The 14,489-nt window shown below is 42.8% G+C and overlaps 1 protein-coding gene across 4 annotated transcripts in view; it reads left to right on the top strand.

The window, feature by feature from the left end:
• The window catches only part of lingo2b (leucine rich repeat and Ig domain containing 2b), a 32,301-nt gene that overhangs the window by 3,581 nt on the left and 14,231 nt on the right, over window positions 1-14,489 (top strand). Inside the window, exons 2-3 of one of the 4 annotated variants that reach the window (XM_058616231.1) lie at window positions 6,301-6,382; window positions 6,732-6,801. The exons of 2 other annotated variants lie outside the window; for them this stretch is intronic. The gene's annotated coding sequence lies outside the window, so the exon portion shown is untranslated. The remainder of the gene's footprint in view (window positions 1-6,300; window positions 6,383-6,731; window positions 6,802-14,489) is intronic. One more of the 4 variants, XM_058616232.1, reaches the window with a different exon arrangement.

Here is a 14,489-nt window from a genome sequence, read left to right as displayed (position 1 = left end):
TACCAATTATCTACCAATACTGATACCAATTATCTACCGATACTGATACCAATTATCTACCGATACTGATACCAATTATCTACCGATACTGATACCAATTATCTACCGATACTGATACCAATTATCTACCGATACTGATACCAATTATCTACCAATACTGATAATATGGTTCCAACAGAGTCTTTGAACAAAACAACCACATCACTCACTCTTACTCTGGACTCATGACTTGTTTTTTCATGTGTTCATATTCTGATATCCAATAGAAAGATTTCTTGTTAACCAGTGTTGGACTGATGGAAGGACAGTGTTAGTAAATCATCTTTAGTAAATCATTAAACACTAAAATAAAAGATACCAGAAGATGTTAAAGATGTTGACAACATCTGTTTACTTTACTCTACAATAACTAAAAACTGGACCACCAGGAGATTACATACGTCCTCATCACATTTATAATCCTGTGGATTTTAGAAGCAGCATCAACTGAAAACATTGGATTACATTGAGAAGATGATACAGTCAATGTTTCCAAACTAAGAGATAATGTTCTGATGAAGACACGTGTCTCCAAACCTTGTCTCAGTGTGGTTTTTGTAATCAGATCTGAGGAAACTTAGGATCATTTAGGACAAGGATTGGAACTGAGTTCAGGACTTGGGCCAATTTTCTTCTCAGTAAAACATTGTTTCTTCATTTTTCTTCTAATCTGAACTATTTCATTTACAGTAGTACAAATATGACTCATTTAGGAAATGTATCATTTAAAGAAAGGTAACTAAAAAGTCACCAGGTTTTATGTTTAAACACCAACTTGTTACAGAGACTAAAAGAAGATTAAAATATAAAAAAAAAACCAACTTGAATAATTGTCATTTTGAGAATGAATGCTTTTCTTTGAGCCTAACATTTGCTGTTAAATCATATGAGTGATTTATGGACGTTTACTCTGTGAATGTGACGACAGCACTGTTTTATTCTCATATTTCAAACTAAAGAATCGTATACTGGGCCAGATACTGATGTCGGGTCCATCACAAGGATCCTTGTTGAACTTTTGCTGAACTGTAGCCATCCAATAATAACCCACACATTTCACAGTCCAGAGTCATGGAAGCCCAGAACCGACCTGGATGCACTGACACGTCACAGTATGCACACGGTTTTTATTCCAGCTGAATTCATTCTTACACAAACGAGGAAATAGATGCAACAAGTGGAGCCTAAAGGCAAAGCCGCGGAATTTTGGAGAGCTACGATTTCAGAGTGCTTCAAATCGCTGGGATGAAACCACTTGTTAGATGAAGCTGCTTTTAGGTAAAAATAAAAGCTCTCAGAGACGATTCCTCAGAATAGACACAGAAACACAGGGTGCGTCTCAGGTTGAGATGTTCGGTGCTGTGGATGGTGAATGCGGCTCGTTCATGCTCCACTGTGGGATAAACATGAGTCAGCACAGGAGCCAGAGTGTTGATTCCCTTAATCTCTGAATACAGATTTATCTGAAGTAAGAGGACGGTGTCTCCACATGCAGACGACGACGTGCTGTTGTTGTGTTGACAGGGAGGGCGGGGCCAAGTCTGGGAGGCTTTTTCTGCTCCAGTGTGATTAGCATTGCAGATACAGGTTTCTTTCTGTAGGCGTCGGTTTTAACAAACTCAAGGTCCCGCCCCCCCGCCCGCCCCCGTCTCCCATGCATGATTAAAATGTAACAGTGATGCGTGGGAAACTCACAAGAGCAGAATTGTGCTCTCAAAGACTCAGGTGTGTCACACCACCTCATGCCTCACTCTGCTCTCTGCACATAAATACACCCGAGGGCTCGACCCGCTTCGGATCTGAGCCTAAAGTGGATCAAAGCTGCCACAGCCATTCTTTTCTTTTGGATTTTCATTAGATATCAGAAAGGATTGTGTCAGTGGCAATTAGGACATTTCAGGAGATTTCTCCATTAATGTTTGTCTGGAGACACCTGTCATCCACACTGATGCACTGCAAACTGAGACTGTTGCCTTGTTTCTGTCACGGTACGGTTGGGTTTGGTTCCTGCAGCGTGGACTGTGCCTGGTGACCGGGTCAGTGTGACGTCACAGCAGCTCTATTGTTCCCTGTTTGCTCTGTGGCTGTTTTTTGTCCATCTTTGTATGAGACACGACAGTCTCCAGGGACGAGACCATTACTCTGCTCCCCCAGAGGAAGAGAGGGTGCCAACAATGGAAGAGTTGGGGGCAGTTACTTTGGCAGAATGCACCGGAACTGAAACTGTAAGGACTGTGTTTTAGCCTGGACTGACAGTTACCTGCTGCCATGGTAACCGCTTCATGTCGATCAGCTGTGAATGAAAAGCTCAGTTCACACTTACCCTCAGAGTTATTTCTAGTATTAGTGCTAGACAGCTGTGATGGGAGGGTCATGTGATGCACAGTTTCAGGTGTGTTCGTTTATGTCTTAATTATCTCTGATGGACAGCACTTTGTTTTTTAAAGGGCTTTATAAATAAAGTTGGATTGGATGGATTGAAGGCACTTTCAGTGGTAAATGTAGTGTGGATGTTTCCAAATGAAAAGACTTCAGGAACATGTATTTATCTGAATTTAAATGAATCAAACTTACACACAGTAAAACACAGCTTTCACTGCTGAATATATGAATAACAGTCATGTACGGTGTACTATTACTACTGTGGAGTTAAATATTGCTGCTAAATCACAGTAATTACTGTGACCTGTGAGTACAGGGAAATGTTGCTGAATCACACTGATTTATAGCAGAATTATGAAGTTAAGAGAATAACAGATTTAAAATGATACAGAAAGTGTCAAGAGTGTGAAAGTAATGCAAACATTAGCCAGTAAGTCACTGTTAATGTAAAGTAAACCTTTAGTTTCCATAATAACAACCACATATAACACCATTATTCTCATGTAATGCAGCTGAAACGTGACTCCGCCCCCACAGTCAGTGTGGTATTGACGTCTGTGCTGCTGTGTTTACATTAATGACTTCATTAGCTGCAGTTGTTGAGTGTCGTCTCATCTCTGTCGTCACGCAGCAGAGGGAAGTGCTGCTGGTTGCTCTGGCGACCGAGAACATCTTTGAGGTGCTAAGAGTCAAAATGTTTCCAAGCGCCTGTCACTCACACACACGCACGCACACACACACACGCACACACACACACACACGCACACACACACACACACAAACATGCTCAGCTTTCAGCGATGTCAAGAGCACATAATAGTTTTCATCCTTTCCCGCTGAGAAATGAGAAAACAGAGCAACAGGCAAGTCTCAGGAGGAAGCACTGGTGTGTAGGAGACATCAGTGTAATGGAGGAAAAAAGGCTTTCAGCACAGCACAGTTCTCATGTTGATGTTGGTGTGAGCTTTTCCTTCCTCTCCCATTATGACCAAGGACCCAGAGGAAGGTGGACGTTACTTGTTGCTCTAAAGTGCTCAGTGGAAGGAAGCTGGGCGCAGCCAGCGGCGACGTTTCAGATGTTTTCCTCCATTTCAATTAGAATTTCCAAATGTGAGCTGATGCTGCCTCCCACACTCAGGATGTCAGGACGTGTGTTGTGAATCCAGTTTGCTTGAGTCTTGTCGTGTGAGGCCATCACACACGTCCTCTTCATCTATCACAGGTTTCTGGGTCGTCCACAGCCGGCAAACCTGAAGACTTCATCCCCTTTTTATATACAGGCGACAGTGACATGGGAGGAATTAATTATATGACAGGTCAAAGGTCAGATTTGATATGAGTTAATGTGCGAGTATCTGTCTGCCCTCTCACCCTCAGCCTCATCTCACTCCCTTTCACTGTTTATCTCGACTGTGAGTCCTGTAACCCTGAATCTCCGGGGGATCTACCTGCATCTGCCACACATTCTGTGATTAGCTCCCATGACATCCCTCTCTCCCTCTCTCCCTCTCTCTCTCCCTCTCTCCCTCTCTCCCTCTCTGCCTTCATCTCTGCTGTTCTGCAAATTCACTTCAGTCACAGACACAGTAAAAAATGATGAGAGGAAAATGGACAACACAGTTTGATGGAAATGAAAGTGTGGAGAGTTTTAAAGGAGCTGAAACAGAAAAGGCTGAAATGAAAGAAAGTGTTGAATTGGAAGCAGAAATCATGTCAAAGAGAGCACAGTGTGACATAAACATGAGAGTGAGAGCAGTGAGAGCAGTGACATCCACTCATCAACAGAACTTTGCTGATGATGAATATTGATTGTTTTTAATGCTTCAAAGATGTTCAGCAGCAGCGAGTCAGACACAACTAAGTTAGATGTGATCACGTGTGCTTCGGCCACGCCCCACGCCGCAGTTCATGCCAGAAATCTGTCATTGCTATTCTGTTCCACTCACTGGTGACATTTAACATGACGTATACGTCAAGTTACTTACATCGCGAGTCATTTTACAGCCTGTGCTTCTGTGGCTCACAGAGCGCTCCACTGCAGAAATGCCAGTCCACTAATAAGCTTGGTCTTATCTTAAGCTTCTTCACCCAAAGACCAAGCTTTTGTCTGCAAGTCAGTTGGAAAGTTACCATTGGTGGGAAACTGCACACACACACACACACACACACACACACACGCCTTGGACTCACAGCACCTACTGGAAGTTTAGCATCAGCATCAGTGCTTTCATATGATGACGCTTAGATCACGTGACCCAGACCTTATTGCATTCAAGCAGAACTTGTGAATTCACTCTTTCATTGTGGGAAGTGGTGAGCTTTCAGAGCTCATGAATATATTGTCTTATTAATTATTAAAACACAGCATCACAGGATGTGTGGGTGTGGTCAGAGTGCTCTTCATTTCATGTGGCCTTTCAAAGAATTTCACTGTCGTGTGAATTAAGAAAAAGACAATATCTGCACTGCAGTCGCTACAATGCAACGTGAAATTTGTTTGACTGGCAAAATAAAACTGAAGTTTAAATGGATAGTACACGTGTGTGTGTGTGTGTGTGTGTGTGTGTGTGTGTGTGTGTCACTGACCCAACCAGGGTGTAATAAATGACAGTGGGTGATAGACAAACACAAATCAAAGTGTTTTCCTATCATCATATGCGCCGTAATAAAAACAGCTGCTGATTGCCTGTCATGTATGATAGAGGGAGTGAGATTGCTTTGTGTTTCGTGCTGAGAACAAATATTGTTCAGAGTGAAGGTAATAACACAAACATCAGCCAGTGTGTTTGTTTGGGTGTGGAACAGAGCAGCAGTCCCAGGACTTTAGTAACTGACCTGTCAGTATGAGCTGTAGTCGTACACGCATGCACTCTAAAGCCATCATCATTAAAAAGCACTTCAAACAACGCGTAGGCTATTAAAGTGTTTGTGGAGCCCAAGCACTCGGGCTGTTTAGGGACAGACTCTCCACCAGGGGGCAGTGCAGCTGGTTCACACCCAAAGCCACAGCTTCACTGGCTTTTCAGGACAACAACAGCAGAGCCGGAGGTTTTAAATAACCTCGGTCAACAGGTGAGTGTCGGACACAGATGCAGCACACGTTACACCAGAGGTCTCTGTACTGTCCTTTAAAAACACACACACACACACACACACTGACACAGGCAGCAACCAGGTGTGACTCAGGGTCAGGGACAGAAGGCTGACGGTTCAGACGAGGCAGGTAGTTCAGGAACAGGTTCAACTGTGTTTGGATATCACCTGACCACCGGTCAGTACAGGAGGCGGTCTGGCCACGCCCACAACTGCGTGAGCGTATATACGTTGGTGGCTCTGAGCACAAAACGATAAACTCTCTTCTGCTTTAGTTGGTCTTGTTCTAGATTAGAACAGCTTCAGGGAACATTGTTGTCATTGTGACGCTGTCGTCTGCTAAATGCTGGGATCAGACTTCATCATGTCTTTCACGATGGTCACCATCTCAGATTATCAATCTCAGTGGCAGTTGTTCATAGGTCACTGTGCTGCGGGGGGGCGGGGCAATCTAAGATACCGAAGCTAACTTTGTCGCGGTCCCTTGAGGAGACGTCACAGAGGCAGAGGAACTGTTGCCACAGCTCAACAGAACGTTCTCCGGTGTCACTGTTGCACCTAACAGCAGCAGCAAGAGCAGATTAGGTTCTGTGGAGCGTCCCACACACCACACACTCTGCTCTGCAGTCACGTTCATCACGTTCATCACGTTCATCATCAGGTCACGACCACATCTCTGAGTGTGTGTCGTCTGATCCCAGCAAACACTGACTGAGCTGAAGAAGAACCTGGCAGTGAGTGAGTGAGTGAGTGTGAAGCACAGTCTTTATTCTGGCCTGATTGCAGATGCAGAACAGCTGAGTGAACCAGGTGATGAGGTGGGCGTGGCTGACTGAGGATGAATGATGGAGTGAAGCGGCTGCACTGGGTGAGTGTGATGTGGATCGTGGATCTTCCCTGTGGTGTTTGTGTTTTTCACACTGCGTCATCACTCGTGTCACAGCGTCGCACAAAGGAATAAGAAGCTCCGTCGCCCTCAGTGATGATGTTTCTCTTTATATCAAAGACTTATGAGCAGATTGTTGGAAAAAACAGAGCAGACAAAGAAGAAATGAATGTTCAGCACAAGTTTTAGAGAGTTAATGACAATTAAAGAATAACAAGAGTAAGATAAAGTTCAGTTGAAGTGTAAATCATGTGTAAAACAGTGGATTGCTGCTCAGATGCTTCACCATCATTATCCTGTGACTGACACAATCTTCCCCACACGTGTAAAGGACTCCAGGCGAGCACCAGCTGGAACGTGTCCACGGCACCTGGCGTTGTTTTGATTCCCCGTAGAAATGAGTAAGTGATTCATTTAACTTCAATCATTATGTCGGGAAATTGAAAGCAACTTTTTCCACTGAGACAGGAGACGCAGAGTTTTCCAGATGTGACCTTCACAGGGGTTAAAGGTCCAGATAATATATGACTCATAAGTATGTTTTCAGATGTGAAATCTAAATCATTTGGTGTCCGTGGCCTGAGATGAGACCGTTTATATGTGCTTTACACACAGTTCTTGTTTTAAGGGAAAGTCAAATATATTGTAACTAAAATAATCTGAATCTTGAAAGAGTAAAACAAAATGATTGCTACGCTAGAGATGGTAAAATAGTGGTTTTATTATACGCTCATATTAAACTGACATATGTTTGGTTTACACATCAACATGTTGCTGAGGTGAAGTTTCAGTAATTAAACGTGGACGCATTTGCTGTAAAGCTGTGAGAGTCTAGCTTAAGCCAGCTGGCAAACACGCTGGAATAAACACAAGCTTTTCTCTGTATAATTGTTCATGAGTGTTTTAATGAGAGCAAGAGCTTCAGCACACATGAGACACAACAGAGAGCTGTTGCATTTCCCCTTCTTTCTCACAGTGACGCTCAACCACTGTTGGGATTGGTTGGTTATTTAGAAAGTGGATCCACTGCAGGAAAAAGAAGAAAACTCTTCCTTACTCTCAGTTACTGGGTCACAATGTTGCTCCTGGAGAATTGGACATAGTTCAGAAACTGTGCCACTGAGAAGGAAAATGTCAAACACTAATGAGGCTGCAGCTAATTTATGTCAAATTCAGATCCTGAAATATCAGGGGGCACGCGGTAAACTAGTGGTTAACACTGTTGGCTCACAGCAAGAGGGTCACTAGTTCAAATCCCACTTTACTGTATGGAGTTTTCATGTTCATGTTCTTGTGGGTTTTCTTTGGGGACTTCAGGAAACATGCAGTGCATGGTTGTTCATCTCTGTGGCTCCTGTGTGTGTGTGAGTGAGTGAGTGAGTGAGTGAGTGTGTGAGTGAGTGAGTGAGTGAGTGAGTGAAACATCAGGTGTTAAGGTGTGAATATGTTAATTCCAGTGCAAAGAGTTTGTGGTGTGAAAACACAATCTTCTCTCTCTGTAGTGAGACACGTTTAAAAATAGAAAAACTGTCACAAACAAGAATCATTGGACTTTTTTAAAGCAGCAACAGTCACATTTTGTAGTTTCTTTGTTTGGTTTCATCATGAAGACGTCATGGGGGGGGGGGGGGGGGGGGGGGGGCTCTTCCCTGCAGAGTTCTGGGAGTATTAGTATCCTGGTGGCAGAGAGAAAAACCGAGCTTATCTGGAACTAATGTGACAATGCTTCTATCTTCTGTAATCAGCTGTAATAACAAGTTTAGGACGGCCCCCCATCTCCCCACAACAAACCAACACACACGGTGACTTCTGAAGCTGTTAAATGAGTCAAAATTCAAGTTATTTGGTTGTAAGATTAGAATAAGAGTTCTATTATCTACATATGTTCCTCATGTGTGTCTCATTATCGCTTCTCTGTTCGTTATTTTGATTTGTCTTGTTTGCTTCTGTTGTAAACAGCTTTTCAGTTTTATTGGCTGCATTTTGCAGCTTTGACGTTTGGATGGTGAATAAAAGCTGCTACTCTGCACAGTTTGCCACATAATAATAATAATAATAATAATAATTATACTTAAAAATATTAAAATATATAAATAAAATGCATCTCTTGGCTTTGTTGTTGCTGAATATTTGAGAACATTTTTAGCTTCACCATTGTAACTCTGCTTGGTTTATCAGATTTGATTTCCTGTTTAAAATGTACAAATGTATCAGACTCCTGTTTCATGACCTATGACCTATGACTCTCTTGTGTGTGTACAGTACATGCTGTATTCATTCAGGACAGCTCGTCCTTCCTACTTCCTTCACTACAAAGAACCCTAAAAAAGGAAAGTGTGTAAAAGAGATTCAGACTTGAATTCATGTTGATCTGAGCAGAGATAGAGAGATGACGTCACATTTGACTGCTGCTGCTGCTGCTGCTGCTGCTGCTTTAATAGGTGAAGGAAGTAGATTTAAATTCAAACTTAAAAAACTTCATTTTATTTTAAAGAGGTGCTTTTGTATTTGGTGATTTTCTCTTTATGCTGAGACGCAGTTACTCAGAAACCTGGGCTTCATTACAGCAGAGTGATGGCCGCAGTGTTTTTACTCAAATATAAATCCACTGCTTCACTTTAATTTTCCCCAAGTTAGAGTTCTTACACGACGATTGCTTTAAATTCCGTCCCCAGAGCTTCGCAGTGATCGGCACTCTGTCATGACTCTGTTGCAGGAAGTACTTCTCCTGTGATGCAGTGCTGTATTTTCCCGTTTTATTCAACTGCCTCAGCTCCTTCACACTTTACACTGTAAGCGCATTCATTTCCCCCAAAACCTTTGACTTCTGCCATAAATGGGACACGATGATGAAGCTATTCAGCCGCGATGGAAGTGCAAAATGAGCTGAATTCCAGCACATGGGGAAGAAAACGTGGAGATGTTTTCACGCTGACCTCTTACCAAACACAGCAAACAGGACATGGCTGCGCTGAGCTACACAATCTTGAAAGAAATGAATTGGGCAATTTGTTGATCATTCTCTAAAAGGAAAAAAAACAACTATTTCTGTGAGCAGCTAAGTGGTTATAATGTTTCCGGCCATTCCTCAGTTTTAATGGATCATTAGAGGAGAGGATGCACTCTGCTTTGCCAAAAGTATGTGCTAAGTGCACTCAGCATTTCCGCGTGACCAGGATTTGGATCGCTGAGCTGGGACACGTTTGGCCTGCACAGCCACTCATTTCTCCTCAATCAATACCTCTGTGGTTTGTCTTATTTACAGTTTCATCAGCAACCCCAAAAAAGTTCAGTTGATATGAAAATGATCGATTAAAAACGGGAAAATCAATGTTCTTATCCATTATGCCCCTTTTCATGGGGCACATGTGATATTGTGCTCGTGAGAATGCACAAGAAAAAATAGGAAAAAATCTCTTTGTCCTGCACAAAAGGTCATCAGTCATTTATAAAGTCCTTTTTATTTGTATTTATATTCACGTGTATCATGAATAAATGCATCGTTATTCGTCGATCGTTGTATATTTGACCTGATCAGAAAACCCTCTGCTGCTCCCTGCACGCTTTCATGTTCACCTCGCTGCATTGAAAGCACCCTCTGCAGGCGAACACGCTCATGAGACACAAACACAGAAAAAACAAAAAACAAACAACATCCGTGTGTGTGTGTGTGTGTGTACCACATTTATTAGTCAAGTTACGTGATGTTGCAGCTGAATATCACCTCACTCTCCTCTGGAGCCTTCAGTTTGTCCATTGTGGGCTTCTGTAGAAACAAAGACAGCTGAGCCTGTTCTGATAATAATACAAAGGCTCATTCTGGTGTAATGAACAACAACAATTCATACAATCAGGTGATTACACACTTATAAATGAAGAAGTTGTGTTATTTGAAATTGAAATGAAAATAATTTCACCTAATCTTTGCACACTGCACCTTTTTATGACGACAATTTCATAGAACATCTTTCAAAGCAACACAAACTTCAGTCTCCTGCTGTTTAACAGTAAGAACCATATTCTTCAAATATCGTAGACTTTGTTTAGTCGCAGGCAAACTTGACGTTTCTCTTCATCCATGCTCATGGATCCAAGAGCATGGATCCAAGAGCTCTCTACAGTAACACCATGTTACTGTATGTTCCAGTAATGGAGCTAAAGCAGAAAGAAACCTGTGTGCTGTGCAGAGTGGTTTGACCCAGGATTAAGAATATTCCCACTGGTGTAAAACCAGTTTAAACCCAAGATTAAAAGATTTTCTGACTAAACGTGTCGAGCACCTCATTCAACCATGAAAAGCACGAACTGTCCCTTTAAGGTAAAACAAAGTCATGGCTTTTAAAGAGAATTCCTCAGCACATCTATTATTAGACCGACTGAGCCGAGTTCCTGTAACAGGCTGAATTCGGTTCAATGCACCACTTACAGTTGTGTTGTTATTAACTTGTTAACAGCAGAAAATGTCATTAATGACATTAATTTGAGCTCCTCATCGTCACATCACACCAGTGTTCAAAGCTGCTTAACATATGTTTAATATCCACGTTTGAAAGAGTCACTGCAGCAGCTGTGACTTTTTATTCTGCTTCACTGATGGAAAATAGATGAGCACTAATGGATGTGTGCCACCAGGCGTTCTCCGTCCCCTGTAAGACACGGGCTTGTCCACTGATTCCTCCTTTGTCCTCGGCCTCTCTTTATTGATTTCCTGGCATATGCTTGGATTTCTTAAACGGTACAATTTGTGAGTTTCATAATGGAGGACGGCTTAGCTCCTGCTTACAGTCAGAGTCTGCAGAAGGAGAAAAAACACATTGCTGCATTGCCAAAGGAGTGGAGCTAAATGATTTTCTGTGCTACCTCCTCAGCTTAACACTCTTTAAACTAGCTTTCCCTGTGGAGATTTGCTTTTTACACTGTCACACACTGAGGTGACTACAGGAGGGAAACATAATAACAGTTCCATCCACATCGTTCCTGCTTCCAGCAGAGACAGTAACTGTGCAGGAGGAAAATGGCTTCTTCCCACTTAGTCACAACGGTTTCACTAAGATATCAGACTGTGCAGAGTTTGATGGAGTATTTATGCATGCATGTGGAACTGTGAGTATGACTTAGCCTGGGATTGCATTGAGTGAACATTTAACTGGTCCAAACTAGATTTCTGTCCCTAAAGGCTCCACGTTTGCCAGTCGCTGGCTGTGTTTACAGGCAGCCAATTATGGAGCAGGTAGAGACGACAGGTAATATCCTGTGAGAGCAGTCAGTGAAGTCTCCTCTCAGTCACTCAGTCGCACACTAATTTGATGCTGTAAGTGTGTGGATCTGCATTCAGGCGAAAACAAATCAAAGGCGAAGGGTTTTTGTCTCAGTCACAATGAGCCTCGGGGCTTCTGTCACAACTTTAGTTAGAAATGCACGACGCGCTGCAGTCGGTGCTGCACGACACTGCGGCTTCACAGCGGCTTCACAGCGTCACCTGAACACTGAGGACTTACTTCACTTACCGGCACAAAACTCATCAACAGCAATCGTCAACATCAATTATTCATGAGACTCATGTAAGAGGCAAAAGACGTGGATGTGTCAAAGTTACACAACTGTTTTATTAACTGTGTTCCATTATTTCATCATTTCATTCCATGTTGGTGATAATGATGTCACTTCAAGAGCTCAATATTTTCTCAGGTGATAAAACTGTCTTTCTACATTTCTTACAGAACATCTTTAAATAGAGCGTTAAGATGAAGGACACAGTGTATGAATCATCAGGCAGAACATCAACATTAACATTAACATTAACATTAACAACAGACAGAAGTGCTGTGCACTCACTGGAACTACACTAATTGACTTTTATATAATCAGCTGAATGAAGTTGAAGCTGCGGTTGTTTGGGCCTCACTGGGACCTGTAGTTAATCCACTTAAGTGTGTCGAGATGCTGTGGAAACACAACGTCGTTACATATCGAGCGTTCTCTCGAAGTTATTGTCGATTTGAATTTGAATTGAATTGTTGTTGATGTGTGACGCTCACCTGAAGTGACCTCCCATCCACCGCTGACAAAATCCCACAGCTCGTCACCGATGTTCATCACGTCGTCCAGAAAACCACTTTCCCCTCTCACTCCATCGTCACCCCTGGCTCTTGCTCTGACTTGAATTCCAGGGAGTGACAGAGGACGTCGCTAATCCGTCAGAATGATTTGGTGACAGGCGAAAGTGCTAATCCTCCCGTGTTATTCAGTGTCAGTGAGGACTGCCAAATCCCTCACTGACGACGTCTGATGTAAAAACTCAGCTAACTTAAAAAAAGGTCTGTGGGAAAGTTCACTGTGATCATAACACAGTCAATATTTACCGTTGCTCTTATAAATATCTTTAGATTCTCAGCCAAAGTCTGTTTTTCTGTGCAGCAGAGAGGACAAATACTTCTGCTCTGCACATGAACAGAATCAGGGTTTAAAAGCTGTCGGGAGACGATTGTCAAACTTAGTGCACACGTGCACGGCTGCACTCAAATCTCTACACATAATATTTAACACTAGTGCAAATGATTACATTGATATCAGTCAGGAGACAAGAGAATGAAAATAATGGCTCATCACAGATTGTACAAAGAATGAAAGTCTTTTATTGAGCTCGGCTTCACATGGTCGTCTCTCAGGAAGCTTCCCAACGTTAAACACCAGTGAGTGTAACTAACTAATAACTAAGACAGCCACAGAGTTATCTCAGTGTAGACTGATTGTCTCGTAAACTACACTTACCTTGAACGAGCAGATGTCACTGCGTTCCTCCGCAGTGATATCATACTTTGAAACTTTTTCTTCCTGTGATCTGGAAAACTTTCATGACGGCAGTCGTTGAATGTAAAACTAAGTCTGGAACCTGTTGCCTCTTCAAAGAGGATTAGCCCATAAATATTTCACTGTGGGGCTAGAGTCAAAATCCCCACCAGGGTTTTTGTATCAGTCGAGCCGTGTTTATTGGACTCTGTGCAGTTTTCAAAATAGCGGAAGTTCCATTGTTCTCATTTGCTGTGAAGTCGGTCTGTTGAATCTTAAAATCACGGATGGACCTTAATCAATACTCGATCGATACGAGCACCACATAATTGCAACAGGCTTCTTCTTGGACAGTACAAATGCCTCTCCTGACTATTGTGGCAAATAATATAATAATAATTCACCCTTTTTATTTTACAGATGAGGAATAAGTGATTATTAATTATTAAGTGGTAATGCATTAGTTTGAGTTGCACACACACAATCAGTGACTTTGACTGTTGCATTAAACCCTTCACACAGCAACACACACACACACACACACACACACACACACAAACCAGGTGCAGGAGCAGCACTCATCAGTGTCTGGGGAGCGATGGGGGTCAGGACACCCCAGCCCTGGGATTAAAGCAGGATTTTTATCCTAATTTAACGGTTTCCAGTTGTTGTGATGGTTAAAGCGCGTGTTGCAGGCAGATTGGGGGCTGTAACCCCTCCCTCAACTGTCTGTTAGTGGTAAACCAGCCTTTCTTCAGGATCAGGAGGTCTCGTCAGAAACACACATAGCTCTGGATAGATCTGGATCCTGCAACCTAGGGCATGCGAGAGCGAGAGAGGGAGGAGAGGAAGGGAAGGCACGCGAGAGCGAGAGAGGGAGGAGAGGAAGGGAAGGCACAAACAAGAGGAGAGAAAGAACACAAAGTCAGATTCATACTCTACTCACTGCTGAGTGTGAGGGAACCACAGGAGTTCTCCAGCAGTCCAGGTCTAAGCAGCATGTTCTAGCATTACTCAGCTCTGCTCTACATGTCATTTTATCATTTTCCAGTGACTATAGTACCACCTCCTCAGTGTGGGCGGGGTCGTCACAGCACGGCTGAAAGTAACTGTACATTTATAAACACAAACCAGTGATGAGCAGTAACTGAATCATTAGAATCACTTAGTTCAGCACTTCCTGTGTGAGCGGAGCACGGACTCTGTCTGACAGTCACTGAACGTGGTCGTGATTTCAGATACACCACACTCCTCATTCTCTGTTGACGTCACATTTTAGAAGCTCGGTCTTTGTGACTTC

Source organism: Solea solea, chromosome 18 (genome assembly GCF_958295425.1).
Source record: "Solea solea chromosome 18, fSolSol10.1, whole genome shotgun sequence".
NCBI classification, from domain to species: Eukaryota; Metazoa; Chordata; class Actinopteri; order Pleuronectiformes; family Soleidae; genus Solea; species Solea solea.
The sequence above is the reverse complement of the archived record's forward strand: the minus strand, read 5'-3'. Positions and strand labels throughout refer to the sequence as shown.